At 41.0% G+C, this 24,963-nt stretch overlaps 1 long non-coding RNA gene across 1 annotated transcript; it reads right to left on the reverse strand.

Moving 5' to 3' along the window:
* Positions 1-1,478: 1,478 nt before the first annotated feature.
* Positions 1,479-23,147, reverse strand: LOC147374160 (uncharacterized). Its single transcript, XR_015162514.1, has 3 exons — positions 9,619-23,147; positions 9,033-9,165; positions 1,479-4,202 (listed from the first exon to the last, which is right to left on the reverse strand). It is a non-coding gene; the product is annotated as an uncharacterized LOC147374160 (long non-coding RNA).
* Between the last annotated feature and the right edge of the window lie 1,816 nt (positions 23,148-24,963).

Consider the following 24,963-nt stretch of genomic DNA (forward strand, 5'->3'; position numbering starts at 1 on the left):
ATAGTGGCTCACAACACATGTGCAAAAGCATTATACACTAAAATGTCCTAATGGGGCCATTACCAAGTTATATCCAATACAAGCCAAGACAACAAGATTTGGGACTGGAAAATATACTCTTTAACATAGTGGTTTAAAGCTACCATCACTTTGGACAAGGAAAATCACTTCAAGTTCAGCTCTCCTGACTGAATTTTAGACCCAAGGGACACGGGGTGAATTCAACTGCTTTTCCCCTAATTTTCTAACCACACGTTATACCAGACTTAGAAGGAAACAGCATGAGGAAAATAAAGCAGGGAAATTGCCTCTCCTTCAAGTGGCTGTAACTCCTTTTCCTGCTGGTTGTTGACTTCCTGGAAATAGTGGTTTCTAGTTGCCTTCTAGTACTCATTCCCAAGCGATCTTCAGCAAGCAGTGGCCTGGCTTCCACCTGCGCTGCTCTAAAAAGATCAGCTGTGATGGATGCTCTGCTGTCAAGGATGATGTCTGTCCTGTCTGTGAGTGCTGCATGAATAACTTGGTCCTTCGTCCCCCTATACCTCCCATCTCCACCTGGGAGCCCCAAGTCTCCACTCAGCCTGCCCGACACTGACATCGACACCAATATTTAGCAAATATCTCCAGCTCAGCATGCCTCAGATTGTACAAACTGGTTTCCCCAAACCTGCTTCTCTTCTTATCTTCCTTAGTCTCCATGTTACCCAGCCTAGAAATACTGAGTCATTACATATTCTTTCTCCATATAATCGATTCACTCCATTTCTGAATAAAACATTCTTAGATGCCTCTCCTCTCCAACCCCACTGGGTTCCCAGTTATCCCCTCTGCTTTCCTATGTGCATTGCCATCAGACTCCCCTCTATAATATAGACACATCTGAACAGTGTCAGGCCTTACAGGTGTGGCAATGCTAGGGTGACTGAATCGCCCCATTAGCTTGGAAAATTTCAGTTTTATGTTGGGTGTTGTGTTATCCCATCTGGTTAGCATGCCCTTCTATTCTCAAAAGTGACCCATTTGGATGATGAATTATGTGGTCATTCTACCATGGCTAACAGGATAAAATTCAAACTCTTTTATCTAACTTACAGTCTGGCTCCAGGCTAACTTTTTGGCTCTGTCTTCTTCCATTCTGGACACCTGCTATTCCTCAAACATACCAAGCTGTTGCCCACCTCCTCGCTACTGTCTATGCCATTTCCTCTTCCTAAGCAACTTTCCCCCTATTTCCCACTTACTGATTCCTCTTTGACCTTCACTGCCCAACCAAAATAGCACCTCTTTGGTAAATACTATGTCCTCTCTGGCCCCACCTCCACCCATCAGAGATTGCTTCCCACTGTCCCCCAGAATCCTGCCTGTGATCTTGTAGCAATTTGTTCAAACGTTTGTTTGAAACTAGTACAACACCTGGCACATTGTAGGCCTTCAAAGTGTTTTGAAAGAGAGGCTTTAAAGGAGCATGAAGCCAGGAGTATTTTCTCTGTCTCTTTTTAGAATTGAGAGCTTTTATCCTCCATGTGGGACTTGCTTGAGAAAATCTGACATGTCAGAGCCAAGTCTATTTCTTCTTCATCTGTAAAGAAATAAGGAGAATAATTGCTGCTGCCAAAACCTACCCAAGTAAACTCAATTGGATGGTAAAAACAAGTCCTTCTGTTGAACTGTAACATGTTGAAATAAAGAGATGAGCTTTCCACCTTCTGTCATCTGTCCCCACAGCCTAGGGCCTGTGGAGGGTGTGGGCAGGAAGAGGTTCTGAGTTCTGGCAGATGGCTAAGTAGAGAATGTACCTATGGGAGGTCCGAATGATTTATTCCAATACAAATGAAACTTAGTTTCATTTATAATAAATAAATAAATAACCATTTATTGACCATGTCCATGGGTCAGATACTGTGCTAAGAAGTTTATATACCATTTTTTATGTAAGGCCAATCTTGTAGGATAGATATTATGAGTTCCCATTTTATATTTGAGGAAACTGAAACTCAGAGAGGTTAAGTAACTTACCAAGGGCATAAAGATTGTAAGTGGAGTCGGAATGCATAATCATAACACTAATAAACACATGTATGTGCCAAGGTCTTTATGAAGTTTGCTGCTTGCTCTTCACTACCACTTCACTACCACATATGAGTTTAATACTGTTATGTTTCCATTATCAGATGGGAAAACCTTTAAGTAACTAGCCCAGGGTCACACAGCTAGTAAGAAATTATACCAGGAAGTTTACATCAGAAGTCACATAGCTGGTCAGTAACTTCACTGTCCTCCAGCTCTGCTTGATTTTGCGATTTTGGTTCATTCTATATCGTCAGCATCCATAATATACTCTAGCTCCTCAAACATATGCAGACCAGCAACATTGATATCACCTGGAAGTATGCTTGAAAATTCCTGGACCCTAGTCCAGACCTAGGAAACCAGAATTGGCACTGTAACACGATCCCAGGTCCTGTCTAAACCAGTGGGTATCAACCTTGTCTGCACATTGGACTTCCGTCAGTTCAGTTCAGTTGCTCAGTCATGTCTGACTTTTGTGACCCCATGGACTGCAGCACGCCAGGCTTCCCTGTCCATCACCAACTCCCGGAGTTTACTCAAATTCATGTCCATTGAGTCAATGATGCCATCCAACCACCTCATCCTCTGTCGTCCGCTTCTCCTTCTGCCTTCAATCTTTCCCAGCATCAGGGTCTTTTCAAATGAGTCAGCTCTTCACATCAGGTGGCCAAAGGATTGGCATTTCAGCTTCAGCATCAGTCCTTCCAATGAATATTCAGGATTGATTTCCTTTAGGATGGACTGGTTGGATCTTCTTGCAGTCCAACGGACTCTCAAGAGTCTTCTCCAACACCACAGTTCAAAAGCATCAATTCTTTGGCACTCAGCTTTCTTTACAGTCCAACTCTCACATCCATACATGACCACTGGAAAAACCATATTTTTGAGTAGATGGACATTTGTTGGCAAAGTAATGTCTCTGCTTTTTAATATGCTGTCTAGGTTGTCTTTTCTTCCAAGGAGCAAGGGTCTTTTAATTTCATGGCTGCAGTCACCATCTGCAGTGATTTTGGAGCACCCCAAAATAAAGTCTCTCATTGTTTCCATTGTTTCCCCATCTATTTGCCGTGAAGTAATGGGACCGGATGCCACGATCTTAGTTTTCTGAATGTTGAGTTTCAAGCCAACTTTTTCACTCTCCTCTTTCACTTTCATCTAGAGGCTCTTCAGTTCTTCTTCAATTTCTGCCATAAGGGTGGTGTCATCTGCATATCTGAGGTTATTGATATTTCTCCCGGCAATCTTGATTCCAGCTTGTGTTTCATCCAGCCCAGGGCTTCTCATGATGTACTCTGCATATAAGTTAAATAAGCAGGGTGACAATATACAGCCTTGACATACTCCTTTCCCGATTTGGAACCAGTCTGTTGTTCCATGTCCAGTTCTAACTGTTGCTTCTTGACCTGCATACAGATTTCTCAGGAGGTCAGGTGGTCTGATATTCCCATGTCTTTAAGAATTTTCCACAATTTGTTGTGATGCACACAGTCAAAGGCTTTGGTGTAGTCAACAAAGGAGAAGTAGATGTTTTTATGGAGCTCTCTTGCTTTTTTGATGATCCAATTGATGTTGGCAAATTGATGTCTGGTTCCTCTGCCTTTTCTAAATCCAGCTTGAACAAAAAACAAAAAACTCTACAATTATGGTGGAGTAGAAGGACATGTGCTCATCTTCTCCTGCGAGAACTCCAAAATTACAACTCGTTGGTGAACAATCATCAACAGGAGAATGTTGGATCCCACCAAAAAAGATACCCCACATCCAAGGGCAAAGGAGAAGCCCCAACAAGACAGTAGGAGGGGCGAAATCGTTGTTTAGAATCAAACCCCATAGCTGCAAGAGATGCTTGGAGGGCTCAAACAAACCTTGTGTGCACCAGGACCCAGAGACCCCACAGAGACTGGACTTCCATAGGGAGCTTGAAAGAATCCTGATGCCTGGGTTCCACTGACAGCGATTCTGCTTTGTCTGGTTATGGTTTCAGTATCGAACTTATAAAAAGCTTCCCAGGGGAATTCTGATGTGAGGTGAAGTCTGAGAACCACTCCTTTAAGCAAATATAGCTTGGTTCCTTTCTTCCTTAACTCATTTCTCTTATGTGCAATTGACCTTGCTGAAGTATAGGCACAGCTCTGTGGGAAGATGAACAAACAATTACAATATTGTAGAATAAGCACTATGAAAATCATTACCCCATTGGGCAGGGAGATCCAGAGGAAAGCCTGATGTCCAAGTTCACGTGAAAGAATCAAGGTGGATTGTTGCCAGGACACCACATGGGTTTCAAAGGCAAATAGGAGTTCTTGGATCTGTTGCACCTATGCTCAGTTGCTCAGTTGTGTTTGACTCTTTTTCACTTTATGGAGCCTGCCAGGCTCCTCTGTCTATGGGGTTTTCCAGGCAAATTGAGCCATTGAGCCACCTGGGAAGCCCTGGATTTGTTGAGGGGGATGGGAAGCTGCTTATGGGTGAAGGGAGAGTTCTGTGTTTACTATGAAAGTGAGAGTCATAGAATTTGAAGCCATAACAGATTATAAAGATCATTTGATGAATCCAATGAAGTAATATTTACCTTCACTACATGTAATGCACTTTGATGTTTTCTAGTATTTCAATACTCTTTTCCTTCATTAAAAAAATAAATACTGGTCATGCCTAATTGAACTGGCTTCCTGCATCACTAATGGATCACATCTGCAGTTTGGAAGACCAGACTTAAATCCTTCCATCTTCCCTTGTAGAAAAAAATAATCTAGAATATTGAAATAACAGCCTGGAAGAGTAAAGAAAAATGTGTTCACATTCCAGTGTGAAGGATTTGTATCAGAACTTTTTTTAAAAAGCCTTCTGTATGGTTTTGGTTGTTGGATATTTCAGAAGGACTTGGCTTCCCTAGAAGTTCTACCCATTTTCTGGCAGACTAAGGCATAGACCTGTGCAGAAGGCCAGATGGTGATTAATAAATGAGGTATCCAGGCCCTTTCTTGTCGTCGTTGTTCAGTCGCTAAGACATGTCTGACTCTGTGACTCCAAGGACCGAAGCACACCAGGCTTCCCTGTCCTTCAGTATCTCCCAGAGTTTGCTCAGATTCATGTCCATTGAGTTGGTGATGCTATCTAACCATCTTATCCTCTGCCACCCTCTTCTGCCTTCAACCTTTCCCAGCTTCAGGGTCTTTTCCAATTCACATCTGGTGGCCATAGTATTGGAGCTCCAGCTTCAGCATCATTCCTTCCAACGAATATTCAAGGTCCTTTCTAACCCCACTCAAATATCCTGGATATATTACTACTGAGCAGGAATTCTCAGTTTAGCTGGGTTTGGGAAGTGGTCATTGCCATTTGGGTGTGGGGAGAAGGCCCTATTGGAATCACCCAGAGTCTTTATCTAAGGTACATGACTCCCAGCTCTTTTGATATGCACCCTGCCCTTTTAAGGCCCAAACTCCAGCTGACAGTATGCCCTATTGAGGCTGTGGGAAATGTAGGAAAAGCAAAAGTGAGAACCACTGATCTCTTCAGCAATGGTTCCCCACCTTTTAGGTTTCACAGGTGAATAAAAATTCAAAATGAGTTTGGGAATCAATATCAGGGTGCCAATATTTCATTGTGTCAAATAAGGAAGTAAAAAAAAAATCCCAAATAAGCAAAAAAAAAAAACAAAACAAAAAAACAAAACTAAATTCCCCAAACTACTGCTCTCTACAATATGCTACTGGAGATCAGTGGAGAAATAACTCCAAAAAGAATGAAGGGATGGAGCCAAAGCAAAAAGAATACCCAGCTGTGGATGTGACTGGTGATAGAAGTAAGGTCCAATGCTGTAAAGAGCAATAGTGCATAGGAACCTGGAATGTCAGGTCCATGAATCAAGGCAAATTGGAAGTGGTCAAACAAGAGATGGCAAGAGTGAATGTTGACATTCTAGCAATCAGCGAACTGAAATGGACTGGAATGGGTGAATTTAACTGAGATGACCATTATACCTACTACTGCGGGCAGGAATCCCTCAGAAGAAATGGAGTAGCCATCATGGTCAACAAAAGAGTCTGAAATGCAGTACTTGGATGCAATCTCAAAAACAACAGAATGATCTCTGTTCGTTTCCAAGGCAAACCATTCAATATCACGGTAATCCAAGTCTATGCCCCAACCAGTAACGCTGAAGAAGCTGAAATTGAACAGTTCTATGAAGACCTACAAGAACTTTTAGAACTAACACCCAAAAAAGATGTCCTTTTCATTATAGGGGACTGTAATGCAAAAGTAGGAAGTCAAGAAACACCTGGAGTAACAGGCAAATTTGGCCTTGGAATACGGAATGAAGCAGGGCAAAGACTAATAGAGTTTTGCCAAGAAAATGCACTGGTCATAACAAACACCCTCTTCCAACAACACAAGAGAAGACTTTATACATGGACATCACCAGATGGTCAACACTGAAATCAGATTGATTACATTCTTTGCAGCCAAAGATGGAGAAGCTCTATACAGTCAGCAAAGACAAGACCAGGAGCTGACTGTGGTTTAGACCATGAACTCCTTATTGCCAAATTCAGACTTAAATTGAAGAAAGTAGGGAAAACCACTAGACCATTCAGGTATGACCTAAATCAAATCCCTTATGATTACACAGTGGAAATGAGAAATAGATTTAAGGGCCTAGATCTGATAGATAGAGTGCCTGATGAACTATGGAATGAGGTTCGTGACATTGTACAGGAGACAGGGATCAAGACGATCCCCATGGAAAAGAAACGCAAAAAAAGCAAAATGGCTGTCTGGGGAGGCCTTACAAATAGCTGTTAAAAGAAGAGAAGCGAAAAGCAAAGGAGAAAAGGAAAGATATAAACATCTGAATACAGAGTTCCAAAGAATAGCAAGAAGAGATAAGAAAGCCTTCCTCAGCGATCAATGTAAAGAAATAGAGGAAAACAACAGAATGGGAAAGACTAGAGATCTCTTCAAGAAAATCAGAGATACCAAAGGAACATTTCATGCAAAGATGGGCTCAATAAAGGACAGAAATGGTATGGACCTAACAGAAGCAGAAGATATTAAGAAGAGATGGCAAGAATACACAGAAGAACTGTACACAAAAGATCTTCACGACCCAGATAATCACGATGGTGTGATCACTGACCTAGAGCCAGACATCCTGGAATGTGAAGTCAAGTGGGCCTTAGAAAGCATCAGTACGAACAAAGCTAGTGGAGGTGATGGAATTCCAGTTGAGCTATTCCAAATCCTGAAAGATGATGCTGTGAAAGTGCTGCACTCAATATGCCAGCAAATTTGGAAAACTCAGCAGTGGCCACAGGACTCGAAAAGGTCAGTTTTCATTCCAATCCCAAAGAAAGGCAATGCCAAAGAATGCTCAAACTACCGCACAATTGCACTTATCTCACACGCTAGTAAAGTAATGCTCAAAATTCTCCAAGCCAGGCTTCAGCAATATGTAAACCGTGAACTTCCTGATGTTCAAGCTGGTTTTAGAAAAGGCAGAGGAACCAGAGATCAAATTGCCAACATCCACTGGATCATGGAAAAAGCAAGAGAGTTCCAGAAAAACATTGATTTCTGCTTTATTGACTATGCCAAAGCCTTTGACTGTGTGGATCACAATAAACTGTGGAAAATTCTGAAACAGATGGGAATACCAGACCACCTGCTCTGCCTCTTGAGAAATTTGTATGCAGGTCAGGAAGCAACACTTAGAAGTGGACATGGAACAACAGACTGGTTCCAAATAGGAAAAGGAGTACGTCAAAGCTGTATATTGTCACCCTGCTTATTTAACTTACATACAGAGTACATCATGAGAAATGCTGGACTGGAAGAAACACAAACTGGAATCAAGATTTCTGGGAGAAATATCAATAACTTCAGATATGCAGATGACACCACCCTTATGGCAGAAAGTGAAGAGGAACTAAAAAGCCTCTTGATGAAAGTGAAAGTGGAGAGTGAAAAAGTTGACTTAAAGCTCAACATTCAGAAAACGAAGATCATGGCATCCGGTCCCATCACTTCATGGGAAGTAGATGGGGAAACAGTGGAAATAGTGTCAGACTTTATTTTTCTGGGGTCCAAAATCACTGCAGATGGTGACTGCAGCCATGAAATTAAAAGATGCTTACTCCTTGAAGGAAAGTTATGACCAACCTAGATAGCATATTCAAAAGCAGAGACATTACTTTGCCAACAAAGGTTCGTCTAGTCAAGGCTATGGTTTTTCCTGTGGTCATGTATGGATGTGAGAGTTGGACTGTGAAGAAGGCTGAGCGCTGAAGAATTGATGCTTTTGAACTGTGGTGTTGGAGAAGACTCTTCAGAGTCCCTTGGACTGCAAGGAGATCCAACCAGTCCATTCTAAAGGAGATCAGTCCTGGGTGTTCTTTGGAAGGACTGATGCTAAAGCTGAAACTCCAGTACTTTGGCCACTTCATGCGAAGAGTTGACTCATTGGAAAAGACTCTGATGCTGGGAGGGATTGGGGGCAGGAGGAGAAGGGGACGACAGAGGATGAGATGGCTGGCTGGCATCACCAACTCGATGGACATGAGTCTGAGTGAACTCCGGGAGTTGGTGATGGACAGGGAGGCCTGGCGTGCTGCGATTCATGGGGTCGAAAAGAGTCTGACACGACTCAGCGACTGATCTGACAATTATCATAAGATTAGGAAGGACATAATCTTAAAGGAAAGTTTTGTGAAATGAATATGTTTAGCCTTAAGAAATTTTAAATATGGTAGCAGAAAATTTCCCATCTTAACCATTTTTAAGTGTACGGTTGGGTAGTGTTAATTATGTTCAATTATTGTGTAACCAGTCTCCAAAATTTTTCATCCTGCCAAACTAAAATTCTGTACCTCTTAACAACTCATAATATCTCCCTCCCCCTAGCCCCTGACAACCACCATTCTAATTTTGGTCTCTATGAATTTGACTGCTCTAGGTACCTCGTGTAAGTGGAATCGCACAGTATTTTTGTCTGTTTGTTTTTGTGACTGACTCCTTTCAAGCCTTCAGGTTTCATCCCTGTTGTAGCGTGTGTCACAGTTTCCTTCCTTTCTTCTCTCCCTCTGCTCGCCCCTGTGTGAGAATACAATGAGAAGACAGTAACTTGGAGGCTCTCATCCGACACCAGATCTACTGGCACCTTGATTTTGGACTTCCCAGCTCCAGAGCTGTGAGAAATAAATGTCTATTGTTCGAGTAAAAAAAATCTGAATAATATTTTATCATATGTATATACTACATTCTTTTAATCCATTCATCCACAGAGGAACACAGGTTGCTCCCACCTTTTGGCTATTTCTAGTAATGCTGCAATGAACAGGGTGAACAAATATGTTTGAGTCACTGCTTTCAATTCTTTTGGGTATAATCCCAGAGGTGGGATTGCTGGATCATATGGTAATTGAATGCTTAATTTTTGGAGGTACCATCATATTGTTGGAAGACATTTAGCGTTTTCTAGATAAGAAAGCAACTGCTGCATTGAACTAATTTTTCTTAGTTTACTGTGAAGGCTTCCTCACATACCTGCATCAGTCTGTAGATCGATGCCTAGAATTACTGCTTCAACAGATATAAACTTATTTCTGATGCTGTCCACTCTTCAAATGAGGAAATCTGGGTTCTTTATATCTTGGCTGACAAGAAAGATAATTATTTTTCATCATAAAATGTCCATTAAGTAGTTTAGAAAAGTATACAAAATCCATTAGCTTTATTGCACTAAATTATGAAAAACAAGACAGTTTCTGTTATTCACATTATCAAGCCATCACTATTTTAAATTTGACTGTAGGTCATTATCATTCTAATATTGAGCATTGAAGACAGCAGACATTTGCTCTTCCCTGCATAGTGACTGAGTTTATAAAACTCCTCGAGGAGATACTCTTGCTTTCCAAAACTCATTTCTCTAAAGTTCATGTGTATCAAACTTTCTGAATGATGGGGCTTAAAAAAATTTTTTTTTCAAGTTGTTCTTTTTCAGTTCTTTGTGAGCTCCACAAGAAACTCTTTTACTACTGAAAGTCATTAGTTATTATCAAATAACTTTAATTCAGTAGGAAAAAATCCTAATAAAAGAAAAGAAAATCCTGCTGTATTAAAATGAAATCTTAATTGTAGCTGCCATATTGGCCTTGACGGTCTTGACAGTATTTTTCACATCACCCAGTCATTGGAGAGGGGTAGGCATGAAGAAACAGAGCACAATTTATTAGTAGTATGACGTGTCTTAAAAGACCTTACTCCTTGGAAGGAAAGTTATGACCAACCTAGATAGCATATTGAAAAGCAGAGACATTACTTTGTCAACAAAGGTCTGTCTAGTCAAGCCTATGGTTTTTCCAGTGGTCATGTATGGATGTGAGAGTTGGACTATAAAGAAAGCTGAGTGCCGAAGAATTGATGCTTTTGAACTGTGGTGTTGGAGAAGCCTCTTGAGAGTCTCTTTGGACTGCAAGGAGATCCAACCAGTCCATCCTAAAGGATATCAGTTCTCGGTGTTCATTGGAAGGACTGATGTTGAAGCTGAAACTCCAATCCTTTGGCCACCTCATGTGAAGAGCTAACTCATTTGAAAACACCCTGATGCTGGGAAAGATTGAAGGCAGGAGGAGAAGGGGACGACAGAGGATGAGATGGTTGGATGGCATCACCAACTCAATGGATATGGGTTTGGGTGAACTCCGGGAGTTGGTGATGGACAGGGAGGCCTGGCCTGCTACTGTTCACGGGGTTGCAATGAGTCGGTCACGACTGAGCGACTGAACTGAACTGAACTGATGATGTGTGTTAAAAGACATACTAGAGAAACTCCATAGATGTACATCTAAATGTTAATTGAAATGTTGCATTTTACTGAAGAAATTCCAGATCTCTCCTAATTCCTCCCTGGAATGCCAATGAATCATAATTTCAATATGTTACAAATTCTAAAAATTGTCATTTCCAAACCTGTGAATCTGCTCTTTGCACAAGTCATGTCTGAAGTTCCTCCTATTTAAATACCTTTTTTGTTTTTGCTTGCCTTACAAAGAACTCAATTCTGGAAATGTTTTTTATCTTTCTTACTTCTGACACAAAACTGAATCAGAGATCCCTCACGAAGTGTTTGTGTGTGTATGTGTGTGTGTGTTTTCTTTTTGCCCTTTCTCTGCTAAATCTGTGTGCTTTTAGTGTAGCACATTTTATTTTCCCATCTGTATGATTTGCTTGAAGCTTGGTACTTTTATGCCATACAAGAAAATGTTCTAAATGTATGGAAAAAATACACTTCATTGTAAAATCTGATTAAGTTATTCCACACTGTTTCAGTATGTTTGTTTCAGACAGTTGTAAGAGTGTTTTTTGGCATTAATCTTCTAGAGTTTATTATTTGTTCACAATTTGCCCATGGTATGAAAACGAATCTCCACCCAATCATTTCATTAGGCCTGTAGACTCTTCTTCCTTTCCCACTGTTTCTGATGCAGGTCAGCCTCTTACTTTTTTTTTTTTCTGGTGGTAAAATATATGTAACAAAAATTTTAATCATTAAAATAATTTTATTTTACTGAAGTATCATTGATTTACAATGTTGAGTTAATTTCTGCTATACAGCAAACAGCAAAGTGATTCAGTTACACAAACGTATATTCTTTTTCATACTTTTTTCATTACTATTTATGGATAATGATTATAGTTCTCTGTGCGATACAGTAGGACCTTGTTTATTCAAAGCGTCTTTAAGTGCACAGCTCAGTGGCAGTTAAGTGTATTCATATGATTGTGCAGCCCTCATCATTTTGTACCTGGGTTACTGCAACAGCCTTCAAAACCCAGTCTTGCTTCTAATTTTGCCCGCAGTAAGGAAACAGAAATCGTAACTCTGTTGACTTATTTTCACCATGTGCATCCGGAGAAAAAAAGTGAAATGTAAGGGGCATTCTTTGCCATTTCTTCTGTGCTTTTGTCTACATAGCTGATGAAGATCAAAGGCAGATAAAGTTCCAGCGGCAAAAAAAGGCATGTACCTGCTGCACTTGTGCTTGCCTGACGCAGATTATTCCTTGCTCCGGATTATCACAGCCGACGCGATTGCTTTGTGAACCTTGAAAACGTAAATGCTCTTAAACTGATTTGGCACTAAAGGGTCTGGTCACCAGACGTACCAAAAGGCTTTTAGAAGTAAAATTTGTAGCTTAATAGAGCGCAGAAATGATTATTTCTAAAAACAAAGACGCAAAATTCTTAGACGGCTGAACTTTGTACACACACACGCGCGCGCGCGCACACACACACACACACACACACACACAGCGTAAAGGAGCCTGACCCGCCTTGGCCCCGCCCACGATCGCTGACGTCACCTGGTCAATCTGGTCCACGCCGAGTCCTGAGCCCTCTAGGAGGGTAAGCGCTTCGAAAACGAAAACCAGGAACCGGTTGACGCAAACTGTTTCAGGTTTGGAGCCTTTGGCAGTGCAGTTTTGCATCACTAGATGTCAGTGTGGGCTTTCCCGACCGCCTCTGCAGGAGATGCTCCAGACAGCACCCTGGGTCCTTCCCCAAGTCCTGGCAAACACAGGGCTATTTTCAGAACTGTAATTTCACCAAATATATTATATACTTACATATTTTGACTTTTCAGAGCTCTTGTAAAACACAGAAACCCTGAACCAAAGGCTGTTCTTTTTAATGCTGTGACCTAATCTCAGTGCTTGCATTTGGAAGACAGCTCACCACGCTGTTTTGAGGCAGGTGATGGGAAGTCCCAGCTGTGTTCCACTTAGGGTCTTTCAAAAGCAGCGTGCTATCTCAGATACTTGTAATACCTAGCTTCAGGAAATCAAGCATCTTATGCTACCATGACTCACGAATAGGGCAGGAAGCCAAGAAAAAAATATGTATGATTAGCTACATAAGAATTTCATTGGTCACGGTTATTAGATTTTCTTTAAATGTAGTTTGTCATCAGGGAGCTTCTGAAGTCTTAAAGAACAATCAATATATTCGTTTCCTATGGCTGCTGTTGGAGAAGGAAATGGCAACCCATTCCAGTATTCTTGCCTAGAGAATTCCATGGACAGAGGAGCCTGGCAAAAAGTCCAACACAAAGGACCAGCACACATGGCTGCTGTAACAGATTACCACAAACAGTTGCCTAAAAACAATACACATTTACTATCTTGCAGTATCAGAGGTCAGAAATCCAAAATGGGTCACACTGACTAAAACCAAGATGTTGGTGGGACTGTGTTCCTCTTGAAGGATCTCGAGAGAATCCATTTCCTTGTTTTTTCCAGCTTCTAGAAGCTACCAGCTTTCCTTGGCTTGTAGCCCCCTGTCTTTAGCAATGGCCCACTGAGTTCTTCTTGCACTGTATCACTCTTCTTGATGTATCATTTTGAAAAGTCAAAATATGTAAGTATATATTTGGTGAAATTACAGTTCTAAAAATAGTCCTGTGTTTGCCAGGACTTAGGGAAGGACCCAGGGTGCTGTCTGGTATATCTCCTGCAGAGCAGAGAGGCTGGCGGTCGGGAAAATCCACACTGATATCTAGTGCCTCTCCTCTCCTCCTCCCTGTTTCATTTATAAGGAACCTTGAAATTATTATTTTTTTAAATTTATTTATTTTCATTGAAGGCTAATTACAATATTGTAGTGTTTTTTTGCCATACATTGACATGAATCAGCCATGGGTGTCCATGTGTTCCCCACCCTGAAACCCCCTCCCATCTCCCTCCCCATCCCATCCCTCTGGGTCATCCCAGTGCACCAGCCCTGAGCCCCGTCTCATACATTGAACCTGGACTGGCGATCTATTTCACATATGGTAATATACATGTTTCAGTGCTCTTCTCTTAGATCATCCCACCTTTGCCTTCTCCCACAGAGTCCAAAAGTCTGTTCTTTATATCTGTGTCTCTCTTGCTGTCTCGCATATAGGGTCATCGTTACGATCTTTCTAAATTCCATATATATGCGTCAGTATACTGTATTCATGTTTTTCTTTCTGACTTACTCCACTCTGTACAATAGGCTCCAGTTTCATCCACCTCATTAGAACTGATTCAAATGTATTCTTTTTAATGGCTGAGTAATACTCCATTGTGTATATGTACCACAGCTTTTTTATCCATTTGTCTGCTGATGGACATCTAGATTGCTTTCATGTCCTGGCTATTATAAACAGTGCTGCAATGAACATTGGGGTACATGTGTCTCTTTCAATTCTGGGAACCTTGAAATTAAATTGGGCCCATTCAGATCATACAATCTCCCTATCTCAAGACCCTTCATTTATTTATACCTGCAAAGTCCCTCTTGCCATGTAAGGTAATATATTCACAAGTACCATAGATAAAGGCATAGACATCTTTAGGTGGGCATTTCCCTGCCTATCACAGTCATTATTTTAAGTACAACAATATAAGATGCAATTTTTAGATACTAATTTTTTATTTACTGATGTATTCGTCTATGCCGGGTCTTACTTGAGGCACAGTGATCTTTGATCTTTGTTGTGGCATGCAGGATCTTTATCAGTTGCAGCCTGTGAGATCTTTAGTTGTGGCATGTGGGATTTAGTTCCTTGACCAGGGCTTGAATTGGCCTGTTAAAAAGTTCATCACCTCAAAAATTGCATCTTAGTCACTGAGACTTTCCTGGTGGCCCAGTGGCAAGGATGCAATTTTTGAGGTGATGAACCTTTTAATAGCCTAATTCACTGTGATAGAAAACTGCTGTCCATAGTGGACTGTGTGGGAAAATAACAAGGCCTAAATTTCCTTTATTCATGGAATGTTAACAAGGAGGAAAAATAAATTTGCCACACCCAGCATTAATATTTGGTCGCCCTCCAACCTGACTGCACACAGCACTACCTCTCCTTGCCCTGTGGTTCTGCATATTCAGAATGTCTATCCTAGGAATAGCACTGAGCTGGAGAGTGGGAGATGTGGTTCTTGCACTGAGAAGCATTGTACTAAATGAAATCCAGGGCTTTGAGAAAGCTGTTTATATCCCTGTGCAAATTCAGTATAGGATTGGATGCCTAAAGCCAACAAAACTTAACTCCATGGCTTGTTACAACCCAAAGGCTGGTTTTGTTCTGCCTTGTAGAGCTGAACGTATTTCCCCACTTCTCAAAATTGATCTTTCCTATCTAGTGCTCCCAGGGACCCAAAAGCTTACCTGTTATCCTTGACTGTCCTTTTTCAGTAATGTACAACACCTGATGGGCCTCCAAGACCTGTGGTGGCTACTCTTTTCATAGCTTTTAAATCCACTGTACATCAGTCTCCTGACTTGTCTTCCTCTTCCACTGTGCTTTCCTATCAAGAAACTCTCCAAAATACTGCTTGAGTTATCCTTCTAAAATGTATATACAATCATGCTACTTCCCTGTTTATGAAAGTGGTTGTCTTTTGTCTTCTGGATTGATTCCAACCTCTTAGCCCAGCACACCAAGCCAGTTAAACTTTGCCTCAACCTACTTTTCCAGCCTAGTCGCTTGCCTCATCGCCTCCCACTCTTTGTTTCAGCTCTAATGAACTGCTTGCTGCTCTTCAGATGCTCAGAGCTCTCCCTTGCTTCATGTTCCCTCAGCCTGGAATGCCTGTGGCTGCTTAAGCCAACTCTCAAGATTCAGTTCAGTATCACTTCTGGGAATTCATCTGTCCTTCACCCAACCCCTGTCCCTGCACTCGGCTCCAGCATGCATTTATCACACTGCACTCTAATCATCTCATGATTTATATCTATGTCCCCTGACTCTAGGCTCTAAGTTTTTCAAAGGCAGGGACCCTTTTAACTTTGCATCCCCACTGGTAAACACAGGGCCTGGCAATTACAAATGCTCAGTCACCTTTTGCTTAAAGAATGAAGACATCTCCAGCGCAGGTCCCAAGGTATTCTGCAGTTTCCATGAATCAAGGACAACCTAGTTCAGGGCTATGTTCCAAAACCTACCTGGTTTAGACCTGTATCCTGAGAGTGCAGCCAGAGCCCAGCTAGTTTCTGGGAAACAGAGGGTGGGGCAAGTTGAACAGTAGCTCTTATTACTCTGTTTTCTCTCTGGTTGCCAAGGATAGATCATCCAGCAATTATGAGTTTACTACTTCCAACCTGCCCTAACCTGGTGGCATACATCAATCAACAGCTACCCAAAGGGAACTGGTCACCCGAGATATGGACTTCCTGGCTGAAAAGCATAGAAGATGGTAAATGGGACACATGCAAACTTAATGCGGTGATGACAGCCTGGTAAATCAGGACAGATTCAGGACAGGTACTGTCACGGCTGCCTGTCGTGATCCTAATGGCGGATACTAATGTCTTTTGTGTGCAGAGTGTCTCAGAAGCAGGCACTGTAGGGAGTTAAAAATAAAACAGAAACAGAGTTCTGTATTTGGGAGGCTTATGCAATCTAGGCTTAAAATAAGGGGCTTGCTTTCATTGGGGCTTTTGGCTACTTTTCGGTCTAGGGGAGGAGATGGTTAGGGAAAATGTCTTATAATACTATTTAATCATTGATGTATAACCATAGCGATTTCAGCAAGTGACAGGAAGCAGGGGGGCGAGTGTATATGCACTGGATAAGAGCCCACATGCATTATGTAGCAGAGAGCTATTTTTTCTCCAAGCCAAGCTATTCTTCACTTCTGGAGGCAGGGAAACACCCCTTGGTACTAACCTCATGACACACCTTTCCACTAAATCTTAAATTTTTTCAACAGTATGCCTCTCAGAGCGGGGATTCCTTTTAAATTTAAAACAGTGTGGGGAAGCTGAGGATTTCTTCATAAGGGAGGAAAATCATCATGTGTTGTGGTTGTTTTGTATGATGGGTTTTAAATATTGGAAAAAATATATTGTTTGCAATCCAAGGTGGATTGAGAAGACAGCATAATATAAACATTTACACTTATTGATATTCCATATCATTTTGATAAGCAAGAATTAAGTTATTTTATTAGTAGTTGCTGACATGGTATCTCAAGCTGTTTTGGGAAAGGAAAATGATTTCAGAATCTGTGTTTGACATAGCTTAGGGATCTGGCCACTGATTAACATGAAATGCTGTCACAACATGTTTAGTCCTGTTTAGGATGCTGAAGTCTCCTTAGTGAAAGCGTGATTTAATTATCTTGTAGACTCAAGAGATTTTTTGTTTTTAAAGCTTTAGATATATTTCAAATAACTAGTCCCTGGTCTCTTAATGACAATTTCTTTTCAAATTTTATATATATACATGCATACATATTCATCCATCTTATGACAATTAGATTTGCCATTATGTCATATTGTCATCAAAATTAGAGTAGTGATAGACATACTTATTAGTAAATTACTACTAAACAATTACTACCAATAAATTGTGCCAATAATGTATTCAAATTATACAAAGTGGTAAAATCAATCCCAGTCAGTACTAGTATATATTAAACTGAATAATATCATAACTTGCTAGAAGTAATGCAAATTATTACAACCTGCTAGGGACAATCACATTGAGATTAAAATGTGTGCATCTATTAACAAATTTCAAAGTGTTTTCCAGTAGAGACTGAGTCTTTTGAGACTCACAACTGCTCTGTGCGATGGGTATTATGATCATTTGCATTTTACAGAGGAAACAGGTTTAGCCAGGTGAAGTGGCTTGTCCTAAATCCCATAGCCAAAGCTAGGCAAAGCCAGTGCCTAATGCTGGCCTGAGCTTATCCACTTCATGGTGTGGCTTAGGATCCTATCATGATGGCTCCATCTTTTGGAAGACAGGCATGATTGATTAAAGAATCAATGAAAGTAAAGGGATGGAAGAATTTGGCTTACTTGTGATCCCCCAAAAAAGTGTATTAAAGACATTATCTAAATTATTGATGTCCTATGAAAAATTACCCAACAACACGAGTCCTAAATATTCCTCTCAACTGACTTCAGTTTTATTAAGATATAAGTTTCTAATTACCACTCAAGTCTTTTGTAGGATGGATTAGGATAAATTTTAATGTTTAGATGCCTCATTTATGTAAAAAATGAAACATAAGAATAGGAAAAAGGCCTATTTAAAGATAGGTAATTATACCTATGGCTTCCCTGGTTAGAGTAAAGAATCCGTATGCAATGCAGGAGATGCAAGAGATGCGGGTTTGATCCCTGGATTGGAAAGCTCCCCTGGAGAAGGAAATGGCAACCCACTCCAGTATTCTTGCCTGGAGAATCCCGTGGACAGAGGAGACTGGTGGGCTATAGTCTACAGGGTTGCAAAGAGTCAGACACGACTGAGTGCGCACATACAATTATACCTATAGTCCTATAGTTTGGTAAGGAGACCAGATAGTATATAATACCAAAAAAAAAGAAAGAAAAGGCAAAATCATGCCCTTTTAAATACTATAGTAAGAGGAAAGTGGGATGGCGGAGACTTTAGCAAATGATGTAGGGCTGGTGCTGGCTGTAGGAAAGCCTGGTGGGGAGGCTGTGGCCTGACTGAGCAGATAAATGGGCGTGACAGGTCTTCTGCCCGGTACAGATCTGCTGTATGTCAAAGGTCTGACCCGTCATAACTTTAAAAGAGTGGGCAAGAGAGGAAAGAGAAGCACACACAAAAAGAGTAAGTGCAAAAGGAAAGAGACGTGCTCTGACTGGAATTCAAACTAGATAACAGCAAACTGCTCGGTCAGGTATTTTTACTAAGTTCACAGCTGCTTTATTTGTTCCAGTGTGGGTTTCTGGTCACCAGTTTTGTCAACAGGAAGTACTTTAACAGTACAAACTAATTGTGAACCCCAAAAGTCTTTGATCAAATATCATCATTTAAACCTGTCAGGAGAAAGAAAAACAGAGCATGAGAAAGCTTCACACAATTTTAAAGAGCTGGGGCTTTGGTCTCTTGAAGAGTCACTGAGACATTAAAACAACAGCTCTGATTCAGTACAGGAGAGTGTCCTTGAGACGAGTGCTTCTCCAAGGATGTTCTGAGGTCCCATGGCATCAGCATCACTGGGCTGCTTGTGAGAAAGCACATTCTCAATGTCCGATCCTGATCTAAGAAAGGAGAATCATTGAAGGTGGGGCCCAGCAGTCTGTTTTAGCGAGGTCTCCAGTTGATTCTCTCATGCACTGAAGTTTGTTAAGCACTGCTTTAGACCATCATTTGTCAAACCACAGATTACAACCCATGAGTGGGCTATAAAATCAATTTATCAGGCAGTAACCAGCATTTTACAAAAGTGAAATGGAACAGACCAGAAACTGGAGTGTATCCCATGTAGCATGGGTATGATTGCATAAGGCTTTGTTCAGTTCTGTACAAGTGTACTGATTTGGATGAAGCAGCACTTTTAAATGTTGAAGAAAGGGTAGGGTAGAATAAAGAAGCTACAAATTTTAAACGAAGTCAGAACTGTTTGGTTGACAATAAAACACACTGACAGCTTAATGTGCATCCCTGTTTGGAGAGAGACAGAGGAGAGAGGGAAGAGGGCCAAGGGAAAAAAAAAAAACAAAAACAGAGCAGGCCAAAGTTTCATAATTCCAGGATCCTTGAGGGGAAAGAAATAAGTCCCACCCAGAGAGAAAATAGAAGGGGAATCGACCACAAGGGAGCTATCAAGGGGGATTCGTGCATGTGTGCTCAGTTGCTTCAGTCATGTCTGACTCTTTGTGACCATATGAACTGCAGCCCTCCAGGCTCCTCTGTCCATGGGATTCTCCAGGCAAGAATACTGGAGTGGGTTGCCATACCCTCCTCCAGGGGATCTTCCTGATTCAGGGATCGAACGCAAGGCTCTTTTGTCTCTTGCATTGGCAGGCAGGTTCTTTACCACTAGCACCGCCTGGGAAGCCCATCAAGGAGGATAAGTATGAAATAAGGTCATGTGTAACCTTCAGGAAACCATCATTTAAGCTGAAATATTCATTCACTCCTTCATTTATTCATTCATAGATCACTTATTGTACCATCACAGGTCCCAGGTACTGTGTTAGATGCTGGACAGTACTGTTTAATGACAGCAAGAAGATGAGTAATAACTCTAACAAGATCTGTTATGTGAAGGGAATATTAACTTGTGTTGAGTGAGAATACTCAAGTTAGCCTGTGATGATGGGGTTAAGAGTAGAGTGACAAGTGACATCCATATGGAGAGTGTGTTTAATCAAAATGATGACCACATTTCAACATGATAGTTTATTCTGGTTAATTAATGGTTATTGAGATAAGTGGTTCTTAAATATTAGCATGCCTCAGAATCCCTTCAAGAGCTTGTTCACACACTTTTTGATTTAGTACTTCTGGGGTGTGGGGGGAGGGTGGGGTCTGAAAATTGCCTTTCTGACAAACTTCCAGGTGATGCAGATACTACTGATCTGGGCACCATACTTTGAGGATCACTGACCCAAATGACTAAATGAACAGTTGTGCTGGATGGTATTTCTAGACACACAATGTAAAGCAGAAGGAATTTAGCTGACCCATACAGACACAAAACTTTTTTCTTTACATTTTGATGGCTTAAAAACAATAGCTGCCACTTGAAATTTTTCATGTAACTTAATTTTTATTGTAAAGATTAAAGTGTTACTAAGATTTCATACTTAGCTTAGATGTTTGATGGCCAGACAGTTGTTCTTGTGGGGCAAAAATATGTTTGCTATGTGCTTGCCAAAATTATTTCCTTCCCTTCCTGGGCACACACACAAATCCACATTTTCTGACCCCTTTGCAGGTAGGTTAGACCATGTGACTGATTTCTGCCAACATGGAGAGTGGGAAGGGGGATGTAAAATCTTCTAGTCTTGGCCAAAACTTCTTCCTATATCTGTCCTTTTTCTTTGGGTGGCACAGGATCTAGTGAGGGGACCAGGGGTCTGCTTAGCCACAAGATAAGAACCTGGGTCCCTGAGTCACCACTTGGAGAAGAGACACTCAGGATTGCCACTTACGTGGGAAACTATTTGGAGGGAGCTGAGTGGGTTTACCAAGTGAACTTGTAATGTGCTTTCATTGCATCATGAACCTGAGGTCAAGGGGCTTGTTTCCATTTTGTGGCTTAGCCTGCCCTGATTAAGATGCTCTTCCTGGCACTAAGTAACACAAAACACACACTTATGAAGCAGAATGAATAATCATTACAACCCTAATTTTTACCCTGTATGTTCAGTTTGTAAACGGCCTTCTCACTATTCATTTATTCAACAAATACCTACCTGAAGGTTACTGTGTGCCAAGCATTGCAATGGTGAGACAGAAAATGACACTTTCCATGCCCTCATGGAATTTACAATCTTGTGAGGAATGGACATAAACAATCAAACAAATAAAAAATTCCAGGTGTTGTAAGTGGTATGAACACTGGAAACCTGGCACTATAAGGAGATGTTTTTTCTAGGTAGGAATAAATGAATAAATATTGAGTACTTTTTAGGTGTAATTAACATCTGAGTAAAAATGATTTAAAAGTATAGGTTTGGCTGTGTTGAAGCAAAATATATGTAAATTTGGATATGAGCAAGAATCATAGGGTTAAATCTTTTCATTTAACAGTTTTAACTAATGAATGGGGTTTGCTCCATATTATAGCTATCGAAACTTTTAAAATGCATAATGTATAATGACACATAAAATTTTATATATGATAAAATGTACAATGATGAGTGTGAAACTCTTTATCAGTTGTTAGTTCCTCAGAGACCTGTAAAAGTCTTTTATTCCCTTTGAAAGTCATAATTTGTTATTTTTCTCTATTAACAATAAGTTCTTGCCATATTGGTATAAATTCCTGTTGAACCAGAGTTTCCCACCAAAGGCCTCATTCAATAAAACTTAAATTGGATTGAATAACTAGATTGCTTGCTTAAATTAGAGCTTATCATTCTGGTCACGACTTTGACCTTTCAAACTTTATTTTTGCTTACCAAGTAAATGTTAAATTCTTAAAGAGATGGGAATACCAGACTAACTTACCTGTCTCCTGAGAAATCTGTATGCAGGTCAAGAAGCAACAGTTAGAAACAGACATGGAACAACAGACTGGTTCCAAATTGGGAAAGGAGTACGTCAAGGCTGTATGTTGTCACCCTGCTTAACCTATATGCTGAGTACATCATGAGAAATGCTGGGCTTGAAGAAACAGAAGCTGAAATCAAGATTGCCTGGAGAAATATTAATAACCTCAGATATGCAGATGATACCACTTTTATGGCAGAAAGCAAAGAGGAACTGAAGAGCCTCTTGATGAAAGTGAAAAAGGAGAGTGAAAAAGTTGGCTTAAAGCTCAACATTCAGAAAACTAAGATCATGGTATCTGGTCCCATCACTTCATGGCAAATAGATGGGGAAACAGTGGAAACAGTGGCTGACTGTATTTTTCTGGGCTCCCAAATCACTGCAGATGGTGACTGAAGCCATGAAATTAAAAGACACTTGCTCCTTGGAAGAAAAGCTATGACCAACCTAGACAGCAGAGACATTACTTTGCTGACAAAGGTCTAGTCAAAGGTATGATTTTTTCAGTAGTCATGTATGCATGTGAAAGTTGGACCGTAAAGAAAGCTGAGTGCTGAAGAATTGATGCTTTTGAACTGTGGTATTGGAGAAGACTCTTGAGACTCTTGGACTACAAGGAGATCAAACCAGTCCATTCTAAAGAAAATCAGTCCTGAATATTCATTGGAAGGACTGATGCTGAAGCTGAAGCTCCAATCCTTTGGCTACCTGATGCAAAGAACTGACTCATTGGAAGACTCTGATGCTGAGAAGGATTGAAGGCAGAAGAAGAAAGGGACGACAGAGGATGAGATGGTTGGATGGCATCAATGACTCGATGGACATGAGTTTGAGCAAGCTCCGGGAGTTGGTGATGGAAAGGGAAGCCTGACATGTGGCAGTCCATGGGGTTGCAGAGTCGGACACGACTAAGTGACTGAACTGAAGTAAACGTTGGTTTCATTAAGCTCATACCCAAGATGAAAGAATTTTGAGTAGCTCAAGATTGAACTCCAGGAGTTGGTGATGGACAAGGAGGCCTGGTGTGCTGCGATTCATGGGGTCACAAAGAGTTGGACGCGACTGAATTGAACTGAACTGAGTTTTATATATATATATATATATATATATATATATATATATATATATATATACATATTGGAGAAGGCAATGGCACTCCACTCCAGTACTCTTGCCTGGAAAATCCCATGGATGGAGGAGCCTGGAAGGCTACAGTCCACGGGGTCGCTGAGGGTCAGACACAACTAAGCGACTTCACTCTCACTTTTCACTTTCATGCACTGGAGAAGGAAATGGCAATCCACTCCAGTGTTCTTGCCTGGAGAATCCCAGGGACGGGGGAGCCTGGTGGGCTGCCGTCTATGGGGTCGCACAGAGTCAGACACGACTGAAGTAAGTTAGCAGCATATATATATACACACACACACACACACACACAGAGTACATCAATATCTATACATATAGTCTTCTGTTCTGTTTAAAAACTTGATTCTCATACTTCAAAGTGATAATCATTACATAAATTACTCATTACAAGTATGAGAAAAAAGACAAAGTATTTCTGCAGTTTGTACAAAAAAATACCAGTTACTATTATTTTCACATAGAGAACACTTTTAGGCATTTTAAAGTTCGAAGGGTCACAGCAGGGTGTCCACTGGGTATCTAGACCATGCTTTGCCACCAAAATACCACATTACAGTTTGGACTGGAGTGAGAAGAATTTTATTCAGTTCAGTTCAGTCGCTCAGTCATGTCCGACTCTTTGCGACCCCATGAATTGCAGCATGCCAGGCCTCCCTGTCCATCACCAACTCCTGGAGTTCACTCAAACTCATGTCCATCGAGTTGGTGATGCCATCCAGCCATCTCATCCTCTGTCATCCCCTTCTCCTCCTGCCCCCAATCCCGCCCAGCATCAGAGTCTTTTCCAATGAGTCAACTCTTCACACGAGGTGGCCAAAGTATTGGAGTTTCAGCTTCAACATTAGTCCTTCCAAAGAAATCCCAGGACTGATCTCCTTTAGAATGGACTGGTTGGATCTCCTTGCAGTCCAAAGGGACTCTCAAGAGTCTTCTCCAATACCGCAGTTCAAAAGCATCAATTCTTCGGCGCTCAGCTTTCTTCACAGTCCAACTCTCACATCCATACATGACCACTGGACAAACCATAGCCTTGACTAGATGGACCTTTGTTGGCAAAGTAATGTCTCTGCTTTTTAATATGCTATCTAGGTTGGTCATAACTTTCCTTCCAAAGAGTAAGCGTCTTTTAATTTCATGGCTGCAGTCACCATCTGCAGTGACTTTGGAGCCCAGAAAAATAAAGTCTGACACTGTTTCCACTGTTTCCCCATCTATTTCCCATGAGGTGATGGGACCAGATGCCATGATCTTTGTTTTCTGGATGTTGAGCTTTAAGCCAACTTTTTCACACTCCTCTTTCACTTTTATCAAGAGGCTTTTTAGTTCCTCTTCACTTTCTGCCATAAGGGTGGTGTCATCTGCATATCTGAGGTTATTGATATTTCTCCCAGCAATCTTGATTCCAGCTTGTGCTTCTTCCAGCCCAGCGTTTCTCATGATGTACTCTGTGTATAAGTTAAATAAGCACAGTGACAATATACAGCCTTGACGTACTCCTTTTCCTATTTGGAACCAGTCTGTTGTTCCATGTCCACTTCTAAGTGTTGCTTCCTGACCTGCATATAGGTTTCCCAAGAGGCATGTCAGGTGGTCTGGTATTCCCATCTCTTTCAGAATTTTCCACAGTTTATTGTGATCCACAGTCAAAGGCTTTGGCATAGTCAATAAAGCAGAAATAGATATTTTTCTGGAAGGTTGATACAAATATAATTGCAGTTTCACACCATGAA

Source organism: Bos grunniens, chromosome 4 (assembly GCF_055505025.1).
Source record: "Bos grunniens cultivar Pamir isolate PY7600 chromosome 4, Bosgru_T2T1.0, whole genome shotgun sequence".
In the NCBI taxonomy this organism is placed as follows: Eukaryota; Metazoa; Chordata; class Mammalia; order Artiodactyla; family Bovidae; genus Bos; species Bos grunniens.